General features: G+C 39.6%; 1 protein-coding gene across 3 annotated transcripts in view; it reads right to left on the reverse strand.

Annotated features, from left to right (window-relative positions):
- The window catches only part of RHOH (ras homolog family member H), a 44,376-nt gene extending 26,910 nt beyond the window's left edge, over positions 1 to 17,466 (reverse strand). Inside the window, exons 1-2 of one of the 3 annotated variants that reach the window (XM_047855959.1) lie at positions 17,151 to 17,466; positions 11,566 to 11,726 (exon numbers count right to left, since the gene is read on the reverse strand). The gene's annotated coding sequence lies outside the window, so the exon portion shown is untranslated. Of the gene's footprint in view, positions 1 to 11,565; positions 11,949 to 17,150 lie in introns of those variants that run through there. The other 2 variants (XM_047855960.1, XM_047855958.1) reach the window with 2 other exon arrangements.
- Positions 17,467 to 17,848: the final 382 nt, after the last annotated feature.

Below are 17,848 nucleotides of genomic sequence, written 5' to 3' on the forward strand. Positions count from 1 at the left end.
AAGTTTCAAGATATAAGAGACTTGCGATCCCTCTAAGTCTAAAGATCCTCTAAATCTTAAAAGATAAAATGTAATTATAGGCTTAGGGCTCTCAAAGCATTGAGTTGCCTTCAAAATGTCAAAATAATTTTCACATCAAAATCATTTTACTAGTTTCATTATTAATATAACACCACAAATTGACTTTATTTTAATAAGGAATTTGGGCCTTTTATTATAAAAATAATACGTACTAATTATAGAAACTACAAGAAAAATGAAAAACATTTTAAAATTATATGTAATCTTACCATACACTAGATGACAATTTTTAACATATTGGCTTATTTTCACATTCTGAATTCATGTATAAAAACTATATATAGGCCTTTTTAAACAAAAATATATGCTATATCCTCTAATTTTTTACTTGTCATTATTCTTCAAAAAATATTTTAGGGGTGCCTGGGTACTCAGTCAATTAAGTGTCCAACTCTTGATTTTGGCTCAGGTAATGATCTCACAGTTTGTGGGATCAAGCCCTTCATCAGGCTTTGCAGTGACAGCAGAGATCCTGCTTGGGATTATCTCTCTCCTTCTCTTTCTATCCCTCCCCTACCCACATCCATACTCTCTTTCTCAAAATAAATAAACTTTAAAAAAATTTTAATAAATATTTAATAGGCTTAAATATAATTCATTTCTGTTGGACATTTACATTGATTTTTAGGTTCCTCTATTGTAAAAAAAAAACTTTGCGTTGAAAAGCTTTTATTTTATAATAAAATACTTACTGTTTTCTTAGGGATAATTCTTAGAAGGGGTAAAAGGCTATAGACATTTTGAAGCTATTCATTCCTACTGCCCAGTTACTTGCCATTTTTCTGAAAAAAGACCTTTCTATAGCCGTCTAAAATAACTGAAAATAATAATTTAGAACAGAGCCTACTAAATGGTGAGAAGAAAGGATCATTCTACTCTTTTCCCTGACCAGCTGGTGATATTGTTTCTAAATTGTATTTTGGCCAATATTTTATAGGAAAAGAGAAAACTTGATAATAATTTAGAAGTTCCTGATCGAACTCAAAAAGAGTTTGTAAAGGCAACTAAGTTTGTTTCGGTTATTTATCCTGCATTTTACCTTAGTAATTTATTTGTTAAACATCAAGTATTTAAGAATTGTTAAACATTCTCAAAACCGGCAAAAGAAATAAAAGTAATCACAGTTAGCAGATAAAATAATGAGTTACGTACCTGTTGAGAAATAAAACCAGTCATGACCAAATATATAAAGGAAGGAGCACTAACATTTAAATTCCAAGTAGCATGAATAAATGTAGGAAAAAATTTAAAATATGATCGTTTCAGCACTCCAAAGAAAGGACTAGCTAACCAGGGAAGCTTTAAAATAATGTAACTTCAAAAAAATTAAAATAAAATAACTTCGTAAGTTTGGCTGGTCACAGTTCAAAAACAAAATTTAGCATAAACTAAAGCTGAAAGTGCTGGTGATTTTTTTCTTATGAATACAATTGCACAATCTAGTTTCTAAACTGAAAACCACAGGAGCCTAGCCCCTGTTGGAAGAGAAACTTTTATTTTTCCTTCCATATATATGTGTGTTGCGTCTTTCCTGGATGGCATACATGTCAAACGGGTAGCCCTTGGGGAAATCCAAAACTACTGGTTTGGGTTTTGAACTTTTGATCCAAGTTTTACATAGAACTCCCCTGCTGTCTTGCAAAAACTATCCATGTGTTCTTATGGCTCTAAAATTTAATAGAAACATTGCCACAATTCACATTTAGAAATTGCCTTTCCTGAGACAGAGAGGATGGAAACAAAGAAAAGACAGCTATAGGACTCAGCAAAGATACCCTAGTTACTCGCCCTTCATTAATTCAAATGATCCATTTAAGCATCAGCTGTATTCTTATTACACTAGGTATACAATGTTTACACTAGGTAAATGCTTCCTATACACTAGGAAGCGATGTTCACTTTTGAGCTTCTTTCTACATATTGTGCACATTTTGGAGGGAAAGCACTAGCATGATGGCATTTTTAAAATGTAAAAACTAAACTAAATGCTTACAAGTAAAGTACATACACATATATTTAAAGTAAAAGTTATATGCCACATTTGCTATAATGAACATTATTACCATTATATTTTTTAAAGCCCACATTACTACAGATACTTCTCTGATATTACCAGACATTCTGTGTGTAGGGATAGAGTGACAATATTATTCTAGAAGATGTAGGAAATTGTGGTACTGTCAACATGTAAGATTTTTCTGCCTTTTCCCCTCCTATTTCCTGTATGTACATCCAACACCCTCTTCTACTCCCTTATCACAAGCAGAAGAAGAGGGAGAGACTACTGATATAAATTTCGGCAAGTTGCTGACCAAAGATATTGGAGCTTAAAGAAAAATCAGGTTTTATCCGAAATAAGTATGCCAAAGGGGATTTCTAAATCCTTTAAAGGTTTTTGTAGTTGATGGCAATGGTTTTACATCATTTAAATTTGAATTCAAATATATGGCTTTCTTTTTCCTTGTTACAAGGAACAATCACAGACATTCTTATACTTCTCGATCATGGTTGAGATCATTTTCAGTTGGAACAAAGACAGAAAAAAATTTCTGTGGCAGCTGAGAAGAAGGTTCACATTCGGATTTATGTGTTCAGGAGGGCTTAAGGAGACGACAGCTGGAATACCAATGGGGAAAGCAAGGGAAGAGTAGGGGTCCTGCTGCAAAGAATGGATCCTCTGAAAGAAAGCAAAAGCATCAAGGAAGACATGTGTGCCAGTCAGTTCCCTGCATCAGCAACTAGGTTGCTAGGCATGTGGACATAGCAGTGAGAGCAGTCTCCAGGAGACGGGAGAGGTAGAGCGTTTGCTATAAGCCTTTGGCGTACATAACTATTTCTGTTTTGAGGGCTGTAACTGAGTATTCCATGATGCAGTATTATTATTAAAATGCATTAAATGTACTAAATTACAGTAAATTGACTACATTGACTACATTGAATTGAAATTGGCAGGAGACCCAGTCATGGGTGTACAATACTTAAACTGGTTGTAGACGTTGAATTGCACTAATTACTTGAATATATTTGTCATAGATTTTCTTTTTCTACCTGGAAAAAGATGAATAATCCTTACATTATGCTAGACCAAGAGAAGTCTGACTCTGTTTCACAATTAATCTACCCAATTGCACATACTTTTCCTCTGGACGGTTGAAGATGGTGTGCGTTTTCGCTCCCCGTCCTGTATCTGCCCACTCTACGAACATGACACAATAACATGGTCTTATCGCTTTCAGCAGAATTGGCTAATTTAAACAGTTGGGTTTCGGGTAAATCTCCAGACCCTGCCTGAGCCTCTATCACAGTCCAAGCGGACAAGAGATTAACAAAGGCACGACCTTTCCTCCGAAAACACCCAGTTCCCCAAATTGCAAGTGAGGTACCCACTAACAAAAGACAGCCAACTGGGCTTCTGTGGTTTAAGGCTGTACAGGAAAAGGACTTATCTCCAAAGTCATCAGGGCCCAGATGTTCAGCTTCAGATAGGAAAACCTACATTTTACACTCGGAACCAAGCATATTACACACTCGCTACTGTCTTTCACCCCAAAAAACAGCCTGACTGGGCATCCAGTATTCACTGAGGGGCATCAGTTGGCCCCACACCAGTAACCATACTCTGGAGTTGGCCATATCAGTATTTACAACCGGCCTGCATTTCTTGTACCGTGAAAGGAAACACGTGACTATAAACAAGTATTAAAGTAGAATTTTGAGAGACTGCTTTCCCAAATGGGAACTAACTCTGGCTTCACTTAAGAGAATGCAGCATTAAGGACTTAGAACAGGAGTCATATATACTCTCCAGCCGCACACGTTTACTCAAGCTGAGGATTCAGTACTATAAAAGTACACGCATCTCTGCCATCTTGCCCTCATTTTATCGATCAACTGGAGAGTCAGCATTTCTCTTTGGCAGCTAAATCCAGCATCAGCAATAATCAGAACTTTCTCAACCTCTGCAGGGCCTCCTCTACTGTACTGACAACCTCAGAGGCAAGAGTTCTTAATATGAGGACTCTGGACTACTAGGAGGCCATGGGTGGGTTTTAGAGGGCCCCCAAATCCTCTAAAATTATATGGCAAATGTACACGTTCCTGTATTTCTGTGCTTTTTCTCAAGAAGGCTTTTGGTTCTCAACAGATTCTCAAAGGAATTTGTGAGCAAAAAAATGATTCGGAAACACTGCTCTGAAGTGTAAGCCAATCAGTCCATGAAAAAACCCTGTTAAGTGGGGAATAGGATAGTTGGCAGGTGCACCCTTACACATCCAATAGACCCTGAGTTGTGCCTCCAGTGCTAAGAAGAGTTGTGATTTATTCTTGGTTTATCCTGCTATGTCCCAAGAGACTAGTGACCCTGGTGATAGGGAATGTGAAACACTTTTAAAGTAAAAGAATCACCTTCAGTATAAAGAGGGGGCACCTGGCTCACTCAATAGGTTAAGCGTCTGACTTTGGCTCAGGTCATGACCTTGCTGTTCTGGAGTTCGAGTCCCGGGTCGGGCTCTGTGCTGACAGCTCAGAGCCTGTAGCCTATTTCAGATTCTGTGTCTCGCTCTCTCTGCCCCTCTCCAACTCACTCTCTCTCTCTCTCTCTCTTTCAAAAATGAATAAACATTTAAAAAATTTTTAAGTTGGAAGAACTCAAGATATTAAAGGCTATTTGAGAGCTTCCTACAATCACTAAAGTCCTTCTAAAGCCAGGTGAAACAGATAATCTCAGTACCATAGCTCCTGTCCCTGTAATATCATTTACTTTTAATATGTTTATTTTGTGATATGTTGTTGTTAATGGTACATGTCTAAGTGTTATTACTATTTTGAGTGATAAAGTCCTATATATAGAGTACTACATTGCATCAAAAATCAGACTTTCTTTCTTTCTGTAATGTAATGTTATCATACACTGGGGCCCAAAATATTTTCTGGACACAGCCCCACTTATTCTACTCACATTTATTCTTAGTTACCACCTTCCAGTGGTCTGAAATCGAATGTTTATGGGTCCTAGACTCTCCCTATGACCATTCCTCTCTGTACCACCTGCTTGTAGTTCTCTTGTTCACAGCTGCTTCCAGTTGGTCCAAATGCCTGACAAAAGTCGTTTCACAGTGGAAGGGAATTCGGTTGTACAACCTGTATTTCTGTAAGGAGTAGCATAAGTACACCTCCTGTTTTTAGTTTGTTTCTACAGATTCAGTAAATAACTTGTCTCTTCTGGGCTTTCTCTGTTGTCATACCCCTTTATGTCATAAGCCCTTAGATCCTAAGCCTCAAGGTAATAGCCTCACCGCCCCCACAACACACACACACACACACACACACATTGGTATACATTCCCTCGGCCAATCCAAACTATTACCTTTAATCTGGCAGTGTTGTTCAAAGTATGATCTGCAAACCATTTGTGTCAGAAGCTTTATGGCATGGTAAGACTTGTTAAAAATGCATATTCCTGCCAACCCCAGACCAACTGAATCAGAATCCATGGAGGTGGAACCTAGGAAGTTGCATTTGTTAACATGACCTCCACATCCATCCAAGTGACCCTTAAATGAACTACAATTTGAGAACCCACGATTTAGAAGAATCATTTCCTCTCTGACTGGAGCACTCTTGTTTTCAGATCTAAACAGAACTGTTTTCACATCCATCATGTTCATCTCTGAAATCAGCATCTCCCTGTCTTTTCCTAAGAAATGCCCTCTCCTCTCTCTCTGGCCTTTGCCAGTTGGGTTTTTTTCCTCTGGGTTATTTGTCAGCTTCTGCAGTCTATGTTAGCAAGTCTTTAGTACCCATCCAGTCATTCCTTCCTCCTTCATGAGCTGCCCCAAAGAAACACCCTTAGGGGCGCCTGGGTGGCTCAGTCTGTTAAGCATCTGACTTCAGCTCAGGTCATGATCTCATGGTTCGTGGGTTCAAGTCCTGTGCTGGGCTCTGTGCTGACAGCTCAGAGGCTGGAGCCTGCTTTGGATTCTGTGTCTCCCTCTCTCTCTGCCCCTTCCCTACTTGCATGCTCTCTCCCTCTCTCTCCCTCTCTCTCTCTCTCTCTCCCTCTCAAAAATAAATAAACATTAAAAAAATTGTAAATAAAAAAAAGAAAGCCCTTTAGCATCTACCACTCCAGACTGCCTCATCCAAACTCCCTTTACAATACCCTGCCCAGAGAATCATAGTACACATCTGCATGTCAAAGCCAAACCTCATCTGGTCCACACAACTGCTCAATCTTCCGGTTAAATGTTAAAACTACTTAAGATCACTTATTTACAGGCTTTCTCCACATTTTTAAAATGCACACACACCACTACTCCAATAAACAAAATAAAAACAAAATTCTATCATTTCACCATACTAACACACCAAATGCTTGCACTGTTTTACACTCACATTTAATCTTCATTCGTAACAAAATCAGAATGTAAGTGAGATTTTTCATCCTGTTTTTTTTAGTCCTGTTTTTCTAATTTAACACTATACCAAATATATTTTCATATAACTACCATAGGTATTACCTTTAATGACTACAAAGTATTCCATGGGGTTAACGCTACCAGAACCATTATTGCTTAGTTAGGTTATTTTCCGATTCTGCTGTTATAAATGGTAATACAGTGAATGTGTTCCTGCATGTTATTTTTTCCTTCTTTGAATTATTTATTTAGAATAAATTCCCAGGGATAGAATTAAAAGATCAAAGTGTATGTGCGTTTTAATGGCTCTTGACACATTGCCAAGTTGCCATATTTGTATTTTACACAGTTCCTTGATGCCATGCTGATAAAATGTTTAACAGCCTCTCTTCAAAAAAAAAAAAAAAGTATGAGGAGCCTGATTTATGGTGTTCGCCAATTTTCATGGTGTAAATATTCCTACCATGGCCAGTTTCAAGCTACGAATTTGAATGCAGAGTTGGAAAGAGATCCTCAGTGGCACACTATTATTGAAATAAGTTCAAGGACATAAATAATAGTAAAATGTAGTAAATAAAAAGGAAGTAATGAGTTTTGAGTATTTATTGCCTTTATTTTTAACATAACTTGTTTAACTGTGAGTTACAGAATTTAATTTTTCCTGGTGTCTGTGTTCAACAACTGGCTTGCAAAATTTCTGGAAATATTACAGGCAGCTCTTGCAAACAAATGCAGGCAGGCTCCCGCACACAGCTACAAATATCTCACTTGATATTTTGTAAGAGCACGGCTTTTTCTTTTCATTGAAGCCATTGAAAATTCACCCTATTCCCATCTGTTGTCACAAACAATAACCATGCTTTTAGGTTAGCAAGTTATGCAAATATATGATGAATAAAGCATAATGCAAAAAAAAAAATAGAGCAGGAGGTCTATCTGAGTCAATTAATTCCACCCACCCTCCCCCAATTGGGACAATACTCTCTTTGTGGACTCATTTACTAGTGTTTTTTCACGGGGTCACCTATAGCAACTACTCAATTATTTATTAACTCGAACAATGACTGAGTAGATGACTATACTCAGTTCTCATGGCAAATGTGATGAGAACCATACTGCATGTTACTTAACCACTCTCTTCCTTGGTTTTCTTTTCTACGAAATGGGGAAGAGGTCATTGCTGACTACAGTTTTACAAGAAACTAAATGTAGAGATAAGAAGACTCCAATTTATGCTCTAAGAAGCAATTGAGCGTTCTGTAATACTTTGAAATTTTCTTCCAAACGTAATTCATTAGTGTTGTCTTACTGGAAAAGAGAAATGGAAGAATGATTTGGCACTTTCTCCCTTGAAAGCAAATTCCTTTCTTTGGGCTTTCCCTGAGTAATAATGAACAGCCTCCATGTGTATTTAACACTATAGAATTTTGAAAGTGGCACCCTACCACTTGAGCGTTAAAAATGTAAATATGGTTGATGAAAACTCTAAACATGCTCACACCTTTAACTCTGTCAACCCATCCCCAGGAATTCTCCTAAGAAATAAATTCAAAACAACATAAATTACTTGTGTCGAGATTAATCACAACAGTGGGAGGATCATTTTGCACCATTTCAGCACTTACGTAACTTACCATCTTGGTACCTGGTGCCCTAGTAGAAGAGTTCTGGATTAATGACTCTCAGATGCTCACCTATAGAGCAACTGCCTCCAGGCCACCTGGGGGAAAGGGTTTGTATTGATTATCACACAGATTCCTGGACTAAATCTCAGGGCTTCTATGTGATACCTGGGAAGTGCTAGTTTTTTAAAAACTCCCCAAGTGGTTTTGATGTCCAGCAGCTTTAGGAACTATAATTCCAGACCAGAACGAAACAAATCACATTATCTCCGAACAACTGTCCACATCCAGGGAACAGTACATCTTCTTAAGCAACACACCAAGAGGTTGCTTGGGACTTCAAGCAGCTGTTTGAGTCAAATGATTTAAAAGCCACATAGGAGGAACCTTTGTTTCTGGCATGAACCTGCCTCTATTCACCCTTTCCATCTCAGATGCCCTCCTTTGCACTCCCCATCCCAGCACCCACCACTGTCATGCTCCCCTTTCGCACCCTATCTTGACTTGGGCCCACCCCTTTGCATACACAAAACCCCAAATCTTCCTCCCTTTTGTTATTAGTGGGGCTCTAGAAGGGAAACAATATTACTATTTGACCAAGGTAATCTGCACATATAATTGAGAAATCCCTCGCATAATGAACATATTGGCCATATTTGCATTTTTTAAAAGGGGGCTTACTAACCTCCCCCCCCCCCTCAAAAAAACTCTCTAGTTTGGAGAGTGGAACGAGCAAGCAAGACGTTTTTCAATCTTAGCTTTCCCCCAGACCCAAGAATCTAGAATCCAGATAAGTACTTTGGGTACTCCTTGTCAAAATGGTCACAACTTTTGAATAGAAATGGTTTTTGGCTATGTCTTGCTAGCACTAAAATTAGAATACAATAAAATTAAAAATAATTTAAGTTGGCCAAGGAAGGAGAGTCACTCTCTGCCTCTAATGCCAAACACCTCTAAAATTCCACCCAAAGCATTCAGGAAGCAATATCAGCCACAGATGCCCACAAATAACACAGCAGTCACTCAGATAGTTGTCCTATAAGTCTGACAATCAGATATGGAACGGCTTAAAAGATCAGTTTCTGGGGCGCCTGGGTGGCTCAGTCGGTTGAGCATCCGACCTAGGCTCAGGTTCATGATCTCACGGTCTGCGGGTTCAAGCCCCGCATCAGGCTCTGTGCTGACAGCTCAGAGCCTGGAGTCTGCTTCAGATTCTGTGTCTCCCTCTCTCTCTGCCCCTCCCCAGTGCTCACACTCTGTCTCTCTCTGTCTCTCAAAAATAAATGAAAACATCAAAAATTTTTTTTAAAAAATCAGTTTCAAATCTTGTTTTCCTTTTTTCATATATATTATTGCTATAAAACAGACTATCCCATGCCTATTCCATACTTGGTGCTCAAAAGATATTAATTTCCAGCCTTCACCCATCAGCCCCATTTTCCTTTGAAAGGAGCACCGGCATTAAAAGAGTTACTTTACAGTTATCTCGTTCCCAGCCAGACACCATATCATCTTCACTCTCATGTCCCCAGCCAAGTCTTAGTAACAATCATAATAGCTACATTTCTTCAGAGTTTATTTTATGCCAGGCACTAAGCTAAATGCTGCACACATTTATATTTCATGTTTATCCTTACAACAACTCTGACATAAGTATTTTCAGTTATTGGAGCTACTTTACAGATTTTTGTTTTTAATCTGAGGATTGGAGAAGTGAAGTAATGTGTCCTAGGTTCCCACAGCTCAGAAGCAATAGCACCAGGTTCAGCACAAGATAATCTGGCTCCAAAAGTCTGGATTCTTATTCACCATACTGTAGTTTTGTTATTATATGGATGCAAATATTTCACACTTCAGAAGAAAAAAAAAGTGCTCCAAATCATTAGGAAAAAAACACCAGCAGATCCATAGCATCTCAGTCAGACATGTGAAGGAAGTAACACATATTTCATGGAGTTTTTGGGTTGGCTTTTGAAGACTACAGGCTTGCTTGGTCAACCAAATCATTCTCCTAAGAGGAAGGCCACTTTAATACTTGATGATTGACCTGTAGTAACCAGAAATGGAGATCTTACAGGATCCCTGAGCCACACAAACCTTTCCTAGCATAAATGGTATGGTAAAGGAAGACAGTAAAGGGAAGGCAAATAGAAGATAAAAAGTAGTCCCAAAATGAAAAGACTCAGGGATCTCTGGGCTCCCACTCACCTGGAATTCTGTGAGTGCTATGAAAGCTCAGAAAAGGAGCCTAATGGCATAAGAAGACTAGAAAACTATTGAATGGAGTCAGTTCTGTTCAGCAGCCTCTCAAGGTCCTCTATAACTTGTCTACACCTGAGTTTTCCAAGCTTATTTCCTGCCAATATGTAAACAAATTTTCCTCTTTTGAGGGCCAGTCTCCTCAACTGGACTGCTCATCTCGTCAGTCTCACCTCTGTGCCTTTGCCCACACAATCCTCCCATGTGAATTAACCTCCACATTCTCCATCTACTCAAATCTCATGTTTTTCCAAAGCCATGTCTTCCAGACCATTCTTGCTTACCCTCAAACCCCCTTTCTTGGAACTCTTATAACTTACCATCCATGTAACCCCAGTAATCACTCAATTCCCCTCTGAATTTTACCTCTTCCTGAATTTTACCTCTTGCCATAACTACTAGATTATATGTTCCTTTGGATAGAGACTTCCTTATATTTTTCTTATATCCTCCACAGCACCAGCTAGGAACCAATAAATGATTATTGACTAGTTGTTGCTTGCTTGAATATTTCAATGGCAACTTTCATTTAGTGAAGTACCTTAAACCAGTGATTTCTCTACCTTCATTTAGCTATAACCCAGGCTATTGATGGTACCTCATAGCATGTCCCCAAATCAAACCACCTCAAAAACTAAATTTAATTTAATTCAATTTAATTTAAAAATAAATACTTATGCTTCATATACCACTTGTAGGAAGAGGACTCAAGCATTGGCAATAGGTGAAACAGACAAGCTAGAAATTCCAGCTCCAAATCCACATCATCTGGATTTGGGTTGGTTTCTTTTTTGATTTAGAACATTTTAAAGCTCTTATTTATACAACTGAGAGGATCTTTAAGTTTACTTATCAAACATAGGGTGATATTTCAACTACCCAAATATTTGAACTCAGTCATAGTCAATAACAAACATATGAATTCTCTAAGAGAATATCTGAATAACCAAAAACCAACTATTATAACTTGTAAAGTTTCAAAAATGATATGCATCTTTTTAGGATGGTGCGTGGCGGGGTGGGGGGATTGGATACCAGGGCAAGTCCCCGTTCCCCCATAATATGGTACCATACTTTACAACTATAGAAAAAGATAATTACTGTGTTTAGCCTAGAGTAAAGCTAAATACATTGGAGAGATTTCTTTTGACACTGAGGAACTATTTTTAAAGAAGCAAAAGTCTTACCTGTTGTAGAATGCCAAAGAAATTTCTTGACACCAAAATGACTGACTCCGGAAGTTAATTTGTTCAGTGCAGGTAAGTAAAAGCAAAAGCTGCCCAAGCGCTGTTATAAATTCCTCCAGGATCAACTTTTCCTTCCTCCCCAAGGATATAGCTGATTCACACTGGAAGAACCAAAACTATAGGAGTTGAGCTGGTAGAGAATCCAACCCAAGATGGTTGGGTTTAGTGTGCGTGGTGACTGAGGTGGCAGGAACAATCCGAATGTGACAATAGAGATTAGCAAGTTCCTGTGCATAAGTCAATTTCCTGTAGCTGGCTCCTCTGAAGAGGGGATTTCATTTGTGTGGGTTTATGAGCGTGTGTGTGTGTGTACGCGTGAGCGCGTGCGCACACATGCATTTTTCTCCATGACAATATAAAAACTTTCCCAGAATAAGAGGCTTTTCCATTTCCCACCAACACAACACCTACGTAAAACTGAGGAAAGGAAGAGTGAAAAACCAAGATGATTCCTTAAGGAAATGAAATAAAGCAGAAGAAAGGAGAAAAAAAATGTCCACTCCTCTAACCGGTCTTAGTTAATTTAAGCTTAGGAAAAAAGTACCTTAGAACATAAACATCAACTTGGTGAACATACTAACTGTGGAGGGAAAACAGTAGGTGGATGGTTTGCTTTGATTTATTAATAACTATCAAATAATAATTTAGAAAGAACTGACTCAGCCATATCGAAAGCTCAAGCAGCCCCACAATGAATTTATCCTTTTTTGGACCAGCACCTGTGTTATGAGGTAGGTGACTGAGTTGTTTTCAGACTCCTCACAGTTTCATTATCTGCCTCCAAACACAAATTTACTTGTTTTGTCCTTCTGTGCAATCCAGGTGTAGAGACCATCTGCATTTAGATTATGGTGAAGTTGCCTAGACCAACAAATTTAACTTTCATGATGTGCTCACGATCCCCCATGCCTCAAATATCTGGATAGTCATAAATGCTACTGCCCAGGGTGAAATCTTGGTCAGAATATCTACATGCCATAAAGATAAAGTCAACTCCATTCAAACCAACAAATAGCTATGGAGCCCCGCTATGTGTAAGATTCAGTGCCGGGTGCTGGAGTAGGGTGGGAACACAAAGATGAACAAGTTGGAATCTCTCACTCACAATGGTCAAAATCAAATAAAGGAGGACACAGACATAAAAGAGATGCTCCAAATGAGGATTTATTTATAGATCTCACTTGAAAAAATCCTGGCACACAGGGGTCAGGGAAGAGGAAAGTGTGTGGAACCATTTTGGCAGTAAAATAGCCACTGAGCATTGATATGGATTCTCTCATAATATTCCAGGGAGCCTCACTGGCTTCCAGGAGGCCCCACAGAACAGAAGTATTATTTGAGGGTCATCCTCATCATTGTAGACTCAGAATCCTGTTATGCACCTGACACTGTACAAAGACCAAGAAGAAAAGCACAAAGACCAAGACAGATATATTTTCTGTCCTCACAGCACCTATGTCTTAATTGAGGGGTGGAGGATGAGGGACAAAAACATTCAAATATATGCAACCGTTACAAATTGTAGTGATTATTACAAAGGAATCAGGGAAGAAGGTGAGCTGGAGAGCGTGACAATATCTGTGTCCTAGAGGTGGCCAAGGAGGGCCTCTGTAAGAAGCTAACATTTAAGCTGAGACCTACAGCCGTGATTCTCCGTCCTGGCTAAAAATTAGAATCATCTGAGAAGCTTTTAAAAAATACCAGTACCTAGGCTCCACCCCTGGAGATTTCAGTTTAATTTGTCTCATTTGGAGCCTGGGTATTAATAAGACACACACACACACACACACACACACACACCCTCAATCATTCTAATGTGCCGCTACTGCTCTAATGATGAGAAAGAGGGGTGTGGAGATAAAAGGAGGAAGGACATTCCGAGCAGAGATAATTTATATGTGCAAAGTCCCTGATGAAGGAAAGAGTTTGCTGTGTTCAAGGGAGTGGAAGAGGATTAATATGTCTAGTGTTCAGCAGTGGCAGGAATAAACAGTGCAAGACGGGCATTCTCAGAGAGGGACACACCATCACTAAGCCCATAAGAGACCCTTACATGAACGCAAGTGTCCATTTATTAATGTGCACTAAGAACTCAATCTGCTGGGTGAGATCCTTGAGCTCTCTGATGAGTATATTATCTCCTTCTAGAAAATTCTCCGTGGAAAGCCAGATCACCGCCATGATATTATTAGATAAGTAGAACATATAACTTGTGGATACCTTAGTTATTTACCTCTGGTTTTGTTCATCGAAAGATTTAGGGCAGCTTGTAAGGATACATATACCTTAGCAAGATAAAACCAATTGAAAACAAGAAATGAAAAGATGAGGCCAAGAGAAATGAAGACAAAGATTCTAAAACCAGAGGTGAGGTTGATACAGAAAAGATATGCCATGTGGTGCTAAGCTTTTAAGCAACCATATGAAATAACAAATTTCTTCCACATAAAAAATTGAGTGCCCCTCAATAAAAATGACTATTTCTGAGACTACAGAGAAACGCAGCCCCTGAATTCTCATAGAGAGGACATAATGGCTGAAATGAAACACCGTCTTTACGCTAAACACAGCCAGTGACAAGTTTTGCAAGGTGGTTCCTTACATTGCTTCTCAGTGCAGGCTGATTTCATCTCCTGAAACACTTGACTAAAAGCAATCCCAGGGTGCAAGTAGGGGAGGGTGTGCCGGAAGGGGGTGGTTAATACAGGGTGCGCTATCCCCGGGCACTGCTATGAGGTGCCAAATTAGTGCAGAGATGAAGATCAATTTCAGATTTCCTTCAGAAAATTGGGGGTAGAAGAGTTTTCTCATCCAAGCTTCTAAAAGAATCGGGGCAGCAGTGACTTCAAAATTGGTCATACTTGCAGCAAGAGACCTAGGGGTTTTCTGTGTCCCCATTTCCTTTGAGAAAGTGGAGGAGTCGGGCAGGGACAGTGGCCTGCATGGACAACCCCCCTCCACCTGCAGGAGAAGGTGAGGCAAGACTCTGCCTTTGAGACCCAAAGCAAGAGGTGCCATAAGCATGAGGCCTCAGGCCTTGTGCATTTTTCCACAAAAGGGGACGCATACTCCCAGGGTCAGGCCACGTGGGGTGTGTCTGAGGGTCCAAGCACTCCCGTCACATCCTGGACGGTGCTGGGAAGGGCATTGCTGGGTCTGGCTGCAAGACTGCCCTTTCCCGCTTGGCTCCCTGGCTGACCCCTCTTCTTCTGATGGACTGGCTCACTCTGTGTGTGTAATTTGTCGTTTCCGGTGTTCTCATATAGGTGTTGTGCTTCCTCCTGTTCTTGACGTGAGAAACAGTTTCTCCTAATGTCCCTCCCACACCTCTAATCTTCACATAGAGTTTAATCCCAGACGGTATTTTCATGGTAAGGGTGGGAGGGGGTTGGGGAGAGCTATCTAACTTTCTTCCTTTCCTGGAAATCTCTCTTTTTGGTTCTGTCCCAATCTCTCTTTTTCTCTCTTTCTCCCCCTCATTCTGTTAATAGACAGGGATACTGTTGGGGATGGAAGCAAATGACTTAAAATACACATATATACCACACATCCACAGACACACACACACATCCAGACCTCTCAGGGTGTCAGTTCTGATGCCTTGGGCCCAAGGTGGGGGAAATCCTGGGGAATTCAGCTATGGGTATGGGCCTCCTAGCAGGGAACAGACCCTATTATAAGCCGTATTCCAGGAACCCACCTGCCATGAGCTCCCATACCACCCATGTTGACATTGCCAGAGCCCTCACCAACAGTCTTATAAAGTCTAGTACTGAGGCCCTTGAGCCCTATGGCCTGGCCTTGCGCACTGGTGTATCTTAGGCACTGAAAAGTCATGCGAGAACCATTTGCTGAACGATAGACTGATTCTCTCATCTAATCCTCATGATGACTCTGTGTGGTAAACATTCTAAAATATGTTTTACAGACAAGGAGACCTCAGCTGGCTAAATGAAACTCTATGGCCTATGAAAGGGTGACAAAAGTTTTACCCCATCCAGCTGTCCTGGCTCTTTACACCACCGTGTCCCAATAGAGAGAGCTGGGCCGCTGAGGGGAGGGAGATTCAGCCAGAGCCCCCAGGCCACGGGTCCATTTTTCCTCTCTTGGGTACCCCTCCTCTGAGATTCCCAGGCAAACACAATCTGCTTAAGGTCAAGACTTGCTTTCTCAAAACACCTTCATTTGAAATGCCCTCTGATATGGCAGAAGAACAGTTTATTTTCTCTTTAACAGTCTCCTAAGAACAAGGGCCTCTTTTATTGAGGATTTTTAAATAATAAGACAAATGTCTGTATACCCTGAACTCAGGCATAAGTGGTATTCTTGCCCATTGCAAACACGTTTTGCCATTTATTCCCAAGAGGACTCTTAATGACAATGGTAATCGTAATGTATAGTAAAATCTTGGAGACCTTGCGATATCAATCATTTACTAAATTATTTCTGCCCTTGGTTAGTAAGATGCCTCTCCTTCTTCTTACTATTAGCTTATTAACTGAAATGATTTAGATTTAGTGGGTAGCTTTTAATGTTTACACAGACCCTCATCGGTGATATGCCACCTAATAAGATAAAATATTTCAGTGGGTTCTGAAGATGGATATAGGTACTAAAACCTTGTCTGAATGCTTTGAAACCCAGGGCATTGGTCATACTATAATTATTTTTACCCAGCTCCCCACTGCGTGATAACTGTATTAAACCAAAACACGTATCCTTCTGATTGAGAGATTTCATGATGGGGATTGCAAAATGTTAGCCCTTCATAAAATAAAGAGGTTAATTCTGATGTATAATACATCAGTGTAAAATACATTCATAGAAAATACCCTTTAAAATTCTACATATTAAAATATCTTAGGAACGCCACAGGCTAGAAATCACATGGACAATTTCTTCCTTGCACATTTTAACTCGTTATAAACAACAGCCACATTAACCAGATAAGAATATCGTTTCAAACATCTTCTAGCTTCTCTCTTATTGCCATAACCATAAAGACTATCACTTCCCCCGCCGTTCTTCCCATCATCTATCTTCTCTTTAACTGTTTTAATGCAACATGCTGCTTTTTGTGTTAGTGAATATTAGGTTCTCCGGATTCTCAACTGCCATTTTTATCCTGGTCTGTTTGCCCTGTGTAACTGTGTTTATCTAGCAAACATTTACATCCTGGTTCTTTTTATTGCAAAGCCATAATTCATAACAATGCAGGGTCTTGTTGAAGAAGATGATAGCACCCAAAGTAATCATTCAAACTGTGGCTCTAAAGTTATGGTACTTTTTTTTTTTTTTAACTGTTGGAACAGAGCTAATGTAGTCAAATGACCATTATCCTGCAAAGCAGTCACTTGGTAGTTGATGCACTTTTCCGACATTGCAGACATTAGTCAAAGCGCTTTTAGAAACGTTTACAATATCCTCCTGACACGGTTTAACAAACTACAAAAGAAAACCAAAATCACTACCCTCTGTTCACAACGTGTTTTTAACTCCAAATATAATCTGGCTTGGTCACCCACCTTATCCACTGGCTGAAGCTCCAAAGGCTGTCTCCCAAAATCAAATCCACCTGAAAAGGACAAAGATTTGCTATCATTGAAGAAACTTAAAAGAATGTGCCTCGGGTTCAGAGCAAATCCATAAGAGGAGCTTGAGACATGATGTAAGAGCAGTGTCTTTGGGTCAAGTGCATAAACTCCCATGGGACCCCTGCAAAGGGCGCAACATTCACTCTGATGCAGAAATTCTGGTTTGTTTAAAAAAGAGGAAGAAGGCCATCACTGCTTCTTCTCACATTCATATTTTACTCGTTGCCTTGATAGGGATCTTCAGTTTGGGCACAAACATCACAGGGTAACTGCAACTCAGCACACCTGCTCGGAGCGGGGGTTGCAAACGTTTCAGTTATAAAGCAGAGACCAGTGAGTGCTAACTTGCCATCTCTTCAAAATAACAGATCTCCTGCACAGTTCTGGAGGGAACAGGTTGAAGTCTGTACCCAAAGGTAATCTGACATTTTGGAGAAAGTATAAATTTGAATTAAGACCAGGCAAGATTCAAATTCCATCTCCATTTAATTGCAAGGATACAGCCCTAGTTGTCCCATCTGGAAAATAGGTATAATAAGAACTATCTTGGAAGGTTTTTTGTAAAAAAGCTGTAAAGTCCTTGAAATGTAGGAGACACAAGTTAACATGGTGGCTATTATTTTTTTTTT

This window comes from Prionailurus viverrinus, chromosome B1 (genome assembly GCF_022837055.1).
Source record: "Prionailurus viverrinus isolate Anna chromosome B1, UM_Priviv_1.0, whole genome shotgun sequence".
In the NCBI taxonomy this organism is placed as follows: Eukaryota; Metazoa; Chordata; class Mammalia; order Carnivora; family Felidae; genus Prionailurus; species Prionailurus viverrinus.